Consider the following 12027-nt stretch of genomic DNA (forward strand, 5'->3'; position numbering starts at 1 on the left):
CAAGAAGGTTTTTCTTTTTTTTTTCTTTCATTGTTTGTAACAATTGATTATGTTATTATTTATTCAGGGAAATGTAACTATTCTCAAGGTATGCAGGGTTTGGCCGCATTGGCGATCAATAAGGATACATCCACAGCGGCTCGGTTTTGGGTATTTTGAGTGAATTATTTGTGAATTTTTGCCTCAAATTACCCTGGATAGATTTCACAGAATTTGCTTCTACTCATTTGCAGTTTAGTGAAGCGTGATAGATACCGGGCCATAGGTAGAGGCTTTTGAGGTATTCTAAAATGGCGGGCCATTGTATCACTCATGTTGCTTTTTTTAGCATTAAAAAAACAAGGGTTCACTGTCCTTCCATTACAGGGGTTAAAGGTTAACTCATTTACATTGGTTGTAGGAAGTGCCTAGTGGGCATTATTGACCCTTGTAGCATCAATTAAGCCGTTGACACAATAAGAAACTAGTGTATGAGAAGGAAATTGGACACATGGTGATGGATTACACAAGGGGTAGGCAACCTTCAGCACTTACGCACATACACAACTTCCACCATGAATAAACAGACATTCAGATAAGGATAGACGTGTAACTGCATGGGAGATAGCTTCATGTGCAAGCAATCACCCTTCCTGACTACAGTCAATCTCCTTCCCTTACTGGGGTTTTAGACCTGACCCCAGTGGACAACGGTGACACAAACACAACTTATTTACAAAATGCAGAGTGCAACAAATAACCAATGGGTGAAACAATGAATCAACGTATGTCTGCTGGTTCTCATAACAAGCAGTTGATGCAGGTCTTCTAAAATATGGATCTATGTTTTAATCCATTCAATCTTTAATAGCATACAAATGCAACAAATAAATCCCATACACCCATCATGATGGAGAGCAAGATTTTACTAGAACCTATCAAGGTGTATATTGAAGATGGACACGGAAATCAATATCGATGTGCAATTCGGCATTTATCCAAAACAGAACATTATGTTTTACTTTTTCAGGCTGTGTTTAAAAGAAAATACATTTAATAAAATACTTTGAAGACGCATTAATTTTTAAATTAAAATAATTACAATTTGGCTTTGCTGTATAGTAGAGATCCTGGAAATTTTTCCAGACAGCTGAAATTACCCCCTGCTGTACTGATCCAGGGTAGATTTGGATATGTTGTTAGAAGCATGTTATGAGAAGGGGTCATTTCTAATAGTGGCTGCGGCTAGTAATCCGCACTGTTAGAAAGACTGGCTGCTGTCTGTAGAATATAATAGCAAATATATTAGCTTGCAAAATTGCAAATATATAATATATTAATAAGTGCAACATATTATCAAAAATGTTCATTTATGGTGATTTAGGCAAGTGTCTAACATGTTTTATGGGGAAAAAACAATTGTGGCTAAAACCACATTATAACTTTTTTTAATAACCATTTTATAACTGTTTTCTAATTTGTTAGTTAATGGTTTTCTATGACAATCTGAATTGTAACCGATAGTAAATCGAGGACTATATTATAATTTGTGCCACTGACAACTACAGGGAAATTGCAATTCAATTACCAGATGTATGCTTGTGTATTATGATCGCCTAAATATCATGGAAATTGAAGAACAAAATCTATCTCTTCAAACTTGCTACAGCTAAATCTGTACTGAATCTTCATGATAACTTAATACATATTGAATTGTTTTTTTTCCAACAGACAAAACATGTCTTATTGCTGAATTCCAAGCAGATGTACAATTTAATATAAAATACATTCTATGATTATTTTTTTATTTTTTATTCTTTTGGTGAATATATTTATTTGTATTTTTGCTAGAGTTTAATGGAGTTTCTTTCTCTCCATATTGTCCATTTAGATGACACTGTTCCTTTAAGTGAAAGTACCGGGACAATAATAAGTGCACACAGTCAAATAACAATAACAAACACACTTTTGTAAAGCAGGATACACCCTTTAAAATGTTTTATATTGACTGTCATTTTCTCCTATTCTTCGTTCCTTCCTTTTTTCTATCTCCCCTCATTGTTTCCTTATTCTTCCTTATTCTGTATCTTCAGTGTTACAGAAGCTAAATGATTTCCTTAGTTTTGTCCTCCTGCTTTCTTGTCACAGTGGTGTGATGAATGCTGAATTTGACATTAGCCTAAACATCACTCCGCCGGATCCAATGACAAATTTAAGAGCTCCAGTGCTAATATAATCTGGAAGAGCACCTGTCACTCTTAAAAACAGCAGTTAAAAACCAACTGATCCACCTTGTATAGACATCCCCTCGTTGTGTCTCTTTAACAGACATTGGAACATTGGCACAGTGCATTTTATCCTTACCACCTCTGCTGGGATGTTTAACATATATATACTACACTTTTTCACGTTACTATTGTTGTCCTTAAATCTATTTTAAATAAAATGTAAAACAAGATCGTACTGTTGCATCTAATGTTTGAAATATTTTACGTTCATGCACCATTTAAGGTTGTTGATCCAGTGGACTCTTCATCGTGTTATCAAGACACATCAGAATCATAAATGTAATCATTTGTGTAGACAATACGGGCAATGATCTAAATATATTTACATAAAAACGGTACTTAAAATTCTTCCCTATATATTTAATGATGCAAGATTATCCTTAATTTTAGTGGAATTTTTTTTTGAGATTTCTCCAATTTAACTTTGTTCTTGAGTGACATTTGAGCAGTGTCTAGATCAAAGGTGCTTGGGGACCCAGACAAATGCAAACCATTTGAAAATCGTCTGACTATTTGGAGGGTACTAGGGTATTCTCGGTCTCCTAACAAGCATGGCATGCTCTTGTGCTTATGGTTCTTGGAGTGAGTATAGGAGAACTTCGGTAAGCTGCATCTTTGATGTATGGAGACGTCAACGGGACAATCTTTCATCCCGTGACTAATAGCAATGGAAAAAGTATTTTCGGTGTATGTTTTGTGAATTCACTTGTAATCATTTCTATTGCCAAACCACGTAGAGTGACTTTGGGAAGCTTTTTATCCTGGCCACATTCAGGATTAGGACTGAGTGTTCGGTTCATCCTAACCTGACCTCCAGGAGTTCACAATATTTGGTTTTGGAGTTAATAAAAAAAATGAAGTTAGGTGGAAAGAGAAAATGAAAGGTTGAAAATAGGAAAAGAGAGATCCCTTAGGTAAGAAAGAGGGTGGTGAACAAAACTGGCAAGAAATGGCAATAACTTATAGAGACTTTTATATTGTATAAAGTATTGTGCATACAGTGTTCTGTTTTACTTTTGCGCAAGGCTGTTCTTTACTTTGTTTTTAATCTGTCCATGACCATATGCCGATTTAATACTCTACTCAATAGGTTCCCATTAAAAACAATACTTTTACATTGTCTGCTTTTATTTATATTTATTTTATCCTAATGTGACTCAATAAATAGAACACTTTATACTGAAAAGTTTTATTAAATTGTTTTATATAAAATAATGTATTTGAAAGTGTCCGTTTGCATTCTCCTCGTTGTACAGTGCTATGAAGTAATACAATATATTGATGCTTAGTGGTGTATTGTCACAGAAGTTCCTGGCTAAGCCCTAGCTTATTGGTGTTACTTTAGCTCCATCTTCTGCTGACTCTGAGTTTGAAAACCTTCCATCCCGACAAAGATGCCTGTGACTCTCTTGAACATCTGTTGAGGACATGCTTGGAAATACACATTAGTTGTTCTGGATACATTGTGCAGAATACAAGTAAAATAGTATAGAAATAGTACAGACTATCACTGGATCCTGAAAGCTAAAAACACGTAAGTCTTTATTTAAAAAAAAATCTATTTTCTTGAGATTGAACTTTTGGAGAAAGTATATAATCTTCTGAAAACATAAGGGACCAGGGGGCATGGTGTGACTGCTGTGCTCGGTAGCTGCTTAAAGCTGAATCTATTTAACAACTACAGACAGTGGGTATATCAATGAAAACCATAATGTTCCCTGAAGGTAAAATCCAAAAGACCTCATCTCTATCTCAATATTTGGTGACCCCAGTGTCTCCCTGACAATTTGTGATTTCCCATGACTCAGAGTTCTCTGGACCTGTTTAACCATGTTCACACTGTATCTCAGAGACTGCATCAGATTTGACTCTGGACAGCATTTATTCGGCAATCTTAATCAAAGCACTGATTGTGAAAGACAAATTAAGGGGTGCAAACAATGAGTTTTAGAATACATCACAGCAGAACTATACCTTATGAGGTCAGAGATACAAAGACTTGTCACAAAGGTGACACACTTAAAAGTACCAACAAGATTGAACAGCAAAGGAAAGAATTTCTTCCCAGCCTGCCTTTCTCTTTCTCAACCACACGTAAATCATGCCTTTCCTATCCTTCAGACTTACCCCCCAGCTACTGAACAAGAGGTGGCTGCGCTTCTTCTTCCTCTCGCCCCACCACTTGCCCGCTTGATCCTGTCCCATCTCACCTTATCAGATTTCTCTCCTCTTGTCTTGTGCCTTCCTTAACACACATCTTCAACTGCTCTCACTCTCTTCTGGCATTGTCCCTGCTGTCCTTAAACATGCCACTGTAGTACCTATCCTGAAAAAAACTCTCAGCCTGTCCTCCCCCTCTAACTATCGTCCCATATCCCTGCTCCCTTTTTCCTCAAAGCTTCTGGAAAGACTTGTCTTTACCTGTATGTCTCACTTTCTCAATTCCAACTCTCTCATTGACCCACTTCAATCTGGCTTCTGCCCTCTACACTCCATTGAGACTGCTCTTATCAAAGTTACTAACGACCTAATCACAGCTAAATCCAAAGGCCACTACTCCATACTAATTCTTCTTGACCTCTCTGCTGCCTTTGACACCGTTGATCATGCTCTCCTTCTTTAAACTCTTCAATCACTCGGTGTCTCTGGGATTCTGTCTTCTTGTGGTTTTCCTCTTATCTCTCTCAATGCTCATTCAGTGTCTCCTTTTCTAATGATACCTCCTCCTCTTGTCCTGTCTCGGTTGGAGTCCCCCAAGGCTCTGTCCTTGGTCCCCTTCTATTTTCTCTTTATACTGCCTCTCTTGGCAAACATATTACCTATTTTCGATTCCACTACCACCTGCTTCGCTGATGACACCCAGATATATCTCTCCTCCCTGGACCTCTCCCCTGCCATCCTGCAATGTGTCACTGCTTGCCTTTATTCCATCTCTGATTGGATGTCCAACCGCTTTCTGAAACTAAATCTCTCTAAAACTGAGCTCCTTGTCTTTCATCCTCCTAATACTGATCCTCCTCTTTCACTCTCCCTTCAAGTTAGTGGTATCCACATCAGTCCATCCTTGCAAGCACGCTGTCTGGGTGTCATACTTGATTTGAGCCTCACATCCAGCATGTTACCAAGTCCTGTAGATTCCATCTTAAAAACATAGCCCGCATCCGCCCCTTTCTTATGCCAGATACAACTAAGGAGCTTGTCCATGCTCTAGTAATTTCCCACATGGATTATTGTAACCCTCTCCTGATTGGTCTTCCCAAAAAACATATTGCCCCGCTACAGTCTGTAATGAATGCTGCCTCCAGACTGATTTTCCTCTCTAGTCAGTCCTCTCACACCTCACCCCTCTGCCAGTCCTTACATTGGCTCCCTGTATCCTATAGGAGTCAATTCAAAGGGCTAACCCATACATTTAAAGCACTGAACAATTCTAGCCCCTCTTATATCTCTTCACAGATCCATAGGTATGCCCTTTCTCGGTCTCTCTGCTCTGCCTGTGACGTACGGCCGTACGGCCAGCTCACGCTTGCAGGACTTCTCGCGGGCGGCTCCCTTCCTATGGAATAGCCTGCCTACCATCATCAGACTCTCCCCTAGTCTTCAATCATTTAAGAAGTGCCTTAAAACCCATCTCTTTAGGAAAGCTTATGGCCTCCTAGAGTAACCTCTACCTCACATACCTGTCTCTTGCTCTCTCCTAAAGGGCAGCACTCTACTCTCTCCTCCAGCTCTGCTTCACTACCACCTTACTTGATTGCTATTTTCTGTCCTCTTCAACCTATCGTTCCTGTAAGTTTTCTTGTAATTGTCCTATTTATAGTTTCATCCCCCCTCTCATAATAATGTAAAGCACTACAGAATCTTTTGGCGCTCTATAAATGGCAATAATAATAATAATAAGTGGGCTATGATAAACTGCTCCTGGCTCAGACTGCTATTATTCTATATAGAAACACCAGACCTTGCAATGAAGTGCTTGTCATTGCAAATAGACAATTCAGACCACTGTAGACATCATGGTTATATACATACATGGCCTTCGCTAGAAGAATCTCAAATGCAGCTTTGGAATATACTTACTCAACTGTTAAATTCTACCCTTAACAGAGTTGTACATGAGCCCATAATGTTTGTTAGTACATACTGTGCGATCTGCTCAAAAGCCTCCTGATAGCCCCCCTGATGATGCTATTCTTTGATCTAGTTGTTGATGTCACTTGTTGACCTTAAAGAGGGGAAACTGCGTGAAGTCTACTACACTACAAATCACTACAAAATGCTGCTCCCACCTATCTATCCTCGAATCCTCTAACTAATACACAAGTATGTCCCGTCTAGGCCCTTACGCTCTGCTGAAGACTTACGTCTATCTTCTGTCCGTACTCTGATGCTCACCTTCAAGACTTCTGCAGGGCTGCACCATTCCTGTGGAACTCACTTCCCTCCTCCGTTAGATGCTCACCCAGTCTCCAGTCCTTTAAAAAAAATCATTAAAAACCCATTAAATTGTTAACAGCTCCTGACTGATTCCTCTCTTGCAACTGTCATTAGTCTAATACTATCCTTACCTTTTGTGTCACTTTACCCCACTCCCTCTAGCATGTAAGCTCATTAAGCAGGGCCCTCAACCCCTCTGTTCCTGTGTGTCCAACTTGTCTGATTACAACTACATGTCTGTTCATCCACCCACTGTAAAGCGCTACGGAATTTGTTGGCGCTATATAAATAATAACATAATAATAATAATAATAATCTGATAGGTCACAGAGCCTTGTCCCACCAACCTTGGGTAGACGAGGACACGGTTCTGTTTCAAGAAATATTATACTTAGCCCAAATGCTTACCCTAGCTCTTACTGAAACTCTACTTTTAAAACATATTGCAATTTGAAAGATGCATAATACTGAATCATGTATTATAGGATAATAATTCCAGTAGGGTTTCTGAAAACACCATAATAAATCATGATATTAAAAGTCTAGATCGATAAATAGATTGGGCCAATTTTAATTCTTCTAGCAGCCAAGGAACATGGGGTAAAAGTATCAATGCAAAACACTATAATGGGGAAAAGTACCAACAAGATGCAGTTACTATGGAAACTAAGAGAATGCATCCAAACATTTAGCACTTTGCTCAGAATAGCATCAGCTATTCCCCATGTATGGTACTACTTAATGCTCCTGGGCTACTAACCTATCTCCTCAAAGTTTGCTCTAGCCTGTCAGCCATGGCTTTAGATGCACAGACTTGACAGAAAAGAAAATGAAGAGTTTGATTATGTTGCCACATAGTGTTGCACTAAATATTCTTTTAACTAAAGGGTATACTTGTATACCTTATTTCAGTGTACCAACAGTCTGTACCATAGAAGGAGCGCCTAGCAATTAAGTAAATAGATTCATATTAATTTATCACTTTATTTATTACTTTTAAAATGTTATTACTCCTCTGTGTTGTATATATCACACATGCTATCAGATTTCACAAGAGAAAGTTAATGGTCTTTTGTCATGGCCACGAAATTAAATCAAACAAAACAAAAAATATCTTGTGGCATCTTTAATAGGTTTGAGAATGCATGACATGTCTTGTAAGATCTTAATACTGTGGGTGTATCCAAGGCTAAAACAATTAATCTGGATTAAAGAGTACGATACCTGTCAATTAAAGGGAATTGTATACATCCTGCGGTATTTAATTACACTAAATATTCACAAGATTTCTGTCATAGAGTTTATTTACTAAATAGGAACTGAAATGAAATGGTGAATTTTTGGCTAAAAAAATAAAGCTTTTTTTTTTTTTAAATGTGGCTATTTTGGCCCAAAAATGTTTATTAACTAAAGAGAGAATTTAAAGTGAATCAAAACTGAATTTAAAATTTACAGCCAAATTAGCCTAACTAGAGGCGTAACTAGAGGCGTAACTAGAAACCATGGGGCCCCGGTGCAAAAATTGCCCTCAGGTCCCCCCATACATCTACCTCTCACCCATACGAATCCATCCCCCCACACATCCCCGCCCCCACACATGCAGACAAACAGATACACATGCAGACACACATATAGACACACACACAGAGACATACATGTAGACACACACATACGTACAGACACACACACATACATACAGAGACCCATACATACAGACACACATAGATACACACACACATACAGACATACAGACACACAGACATACACACACACATACATACATACAGACACACACATGCACTAACAGACACACATATTCACTCATATACACACTCATAAACACATCTGACTTACAAAAACTTCTCGTTGAGCTGCATTGGGAAGTCTGTGATTGGACCGCCACAGAAAGTCTGGGCAAGGTTAGAAGGAGTGGGGTTTGCAAAGGCAGTAGACAAGAGAAATGCAGGTTTTAAAAAATGTCTTTAGATTTACCTCCAATTATTTATTTATTTTCATTTGAGATATACTAAACAGTAATTTTATTTATTTTGTATTTGGGCAGTGGAGTGTTCTTTTAAATTTGAAATAAATTTTGGAATTCTCCCTTAGTGAATTACAGTGATGACTAGTGCACTGTGAAAATGTTCAGTTCTTCAAAATTGATAAAGTTCTATTTTTTTAAAATGTTAAAATTTAGATCGAATTTTTTTCAGTTTCATTAAAACTTTCAGTTTGGAATATAGTTAGTTACATAGTTACATACTTACATAGTTACATAGCTGAAAAGATATGTTCGTCCATCAAGTTCAGCCTTCCTCACATATGTTTTTGCTGTTGATCCAAAAGAAGGTAAAACAAACCTAGTCTGAAGCACTTCCAATTTTGCAACAAACTAGGAAAAAATTCCTTCTTGGCCCAAAATAGCAGTCAGATATCTCCTTGGATCAAGCAGCTATTACCCCACTAATTAGAAATTATATCCCTGTATGTTATGTTTTTGCAAGTATTTATCCAATTGCAGTTTAAACATCTGTATTGACTCTGATAAAACCACCTCTTCAGGCAGAGCATTCCATATCCTTATTGCTCTTACTGTAAAAAAAACCTTTTCTTTGCCTTAGATGAAATCTCCTTTCTTCCAGCCTAAATGTGTGGCCTTGTGTCCTATGTATAGCCCTGTTTATGAATAGATTTCCAGATAAAGGTTTGTACTGGCCCCGAATATATTTGTATAATGTTATCATATCCCCTCTGAGGCGCCGTTTTTGCAAACTAAAGAGATTTACATTTTTTAACCTTTTTTTCTAAACTAAAATGCTCCATTCCTTTTATGAATTTTGTAGCTCGACTCGACTGTGCATTTTGTCTAGTGCCATGATATCCTTCATTAGAACAGGTGCACAAAATTGCACAGCATATTCAAGGTGTGGTCTTACCAGCGATTTATAAAGTGGCAAAATTATATTTTCATCCCGAGAATTTATGCTGCTATTTATGACAAAACCTTACTGGCCTTAGCAACTGCAGATTCACAGTTGTGAGTTGTGTCACCTTTAAAGGTAATCATGAAATGTATTTTCAGTTATCAGCAAACAATCCCTGGATAAAACACTACAAGATATAATTATTTAGGGTGTGGGAACTTCTCCACAATCCACAGTATTAAAAAATTCCATCACAAGCTCTTTTACATACCAAGAAAGCATATCTGCCTTAAGCTCTGCTGATCACACTGCAGCAAGAATAGGAAAATCAGGTTAAATATCGGAACTGCATTTTACAAGATTCCATTTGGAGACCGCTCAGAGTATCAGATGCAATGTCAGAACCACATTCTTCCATTTTTGCGTTATATTCTTTTTTTTTTTTAACTCCAATCTATGATTTCTAAAGTAGTGTAACTTCTCTATATCCTCATTCCCACACCCACTGCATTAAATCTCTCTTACACTAATCTTACTCCTGTATCCAAACTTCTTGCCTAATCTTGTAAAATCTTACTTGTTCATGCTGGCAGCTTTTTCAGTATTTAGCACATTCTTCTGTCTTTTATCCACTCTCGCCTTGGTTACGCAGCTTATATAATTATCTGATTTATCGCTGTAAATGCTATATGCATTAAGAAGTGTTTGTTAATGTATCTTAAAATATTATCCCTATTCACACCCCTGAAATGAATTACTTTGTAAAGGTTAAATTCTGTCCTTCTGTATCTAATTTTTTTCAGTCATCTACTACCATATATATATATATATATATATATATATATATATTTGGTGTTGGGAACAAAGGCAGAAGGGTTTCAACAAGGTATTGTGCTATACCAGTAAGAGTAAGTCAGTTGTGGTGTGCCAAAACCGACGACCTGCTAAGTCTAAAAAAAAGAGGGTCTACCTACTGAAACAATATGATCGGGGGAGGTTGGTGGGGTTCTAATCATCGATAGAACATCAGGACATCAGGACATCAGGAGCTAGCTGGCAGGGGATAGACATAGGTGAGGCAAAACCCCTCCCACAACTCCAGGCCTACTGTCTTTACATTTGTGATAGGGGACAAAGGGAAAACATATCAATACCATCTAATCTCAGAACATAATAATTAACAAAGCCACTACTATTATTAGGCATGGCTTGTACCTTCATTGATTCAGCAACTTTTACATACCGCTGAAATCTTCCCAGGTTGCTAGGAAGATAAGCATGAAGGACTTAATAACATAATTAATAATATATATATATATATATATGTATATATTAATAATAGAATTAGTAACATTGGGAAAAATAAAGATCAGTAATCCAAATGTAGTGAAACAAAATGAAAATGTAGCGCTGCTGAACGAAGGCCGAATGTATTGAACCAAAATGAAAATGTAGGGCTGACGAACGTAGGTCGAATGCACTGAACCAAACAGGAAATGTAGGGCTGACGAACGTAGGTCGAATGCACAAAACTAAAGAGAAAATGTAGGGCTGACGAACATAGGCCAAATGCACTGAACCAAAGTGAAAATATAGCATGGCCGAACGTAGGTCGAATATACTGACCCAAAGTAAATATGTAGCGTGGTCGAAAGTAGGCCGAATGTACTGAACCAAAGTAAATATGTAGCGCAGCCGCACATAGGCTGAATGTCCATACCAAATTAAATTTGTAGCATGGCCAAATGTTGGCTGAATGTACTGAAACCAAAGTGAATATTTAGCGAGGCCAAATGTAACGAACCACAGTGAGCTGGATAGCTACATATAGGCTTGCAAAGCCCTTCCCACAACTCTAGGGCCATGCTGTCTTTACATACATATATATAAAAAAAATATATATATATATATATATTTATATATATATAATGTAAGAACTGAAACTACATTCAAAGAGAATTTAAAATTCCAGTCCCAAAAAGCTGAACATGATGCATAGTTGATTTAGAGATTTTTTTTCCAACTAAGCTAATTTGGTGTTAGTTAGATTTGAAATTCACTTTGAATTAACTTTGATTGCTCACTTTACGAAATAAGCCTATTTATTTTACACAGTAAAATAAGTCCACCATCTTAGTCCTATGACATCAATGGCATGCCTCATTTTAAAGATCATGGCAAGCCTAACTGAAGGAGCAAGGTACTGCAAAAAAAAAAAGAGATCAAGCAACATGTGAGATATACTGAGTCATGGATGCCATATCTTGGGAGGAATTTGGTGTCAAGTTCCACAGCTGTGAGTTTATTCATCTATATAGATTAGTGAATTTTGGGGAAAATGATGGGAATAGTAGAAATCTGTGCTTATTACCACTGAAATTCAGCCATATCTTCGTTGG

Source organism: Pelobates fuscus, chromosome 4 (assembly GCF_036172605.1).
Source record: "Pelobates fuscus isolate aPelFus1 chromosome 4, aPelFus1.pri, whole genome shotgun sequence".
Classification (NCBI taxonomy): domain Eukaryota; kingdom Metazoa; phylum Chordata; class Amphibia; order Anura; family Pelobatidae; genus Pelobates; species Pelobates fuscus.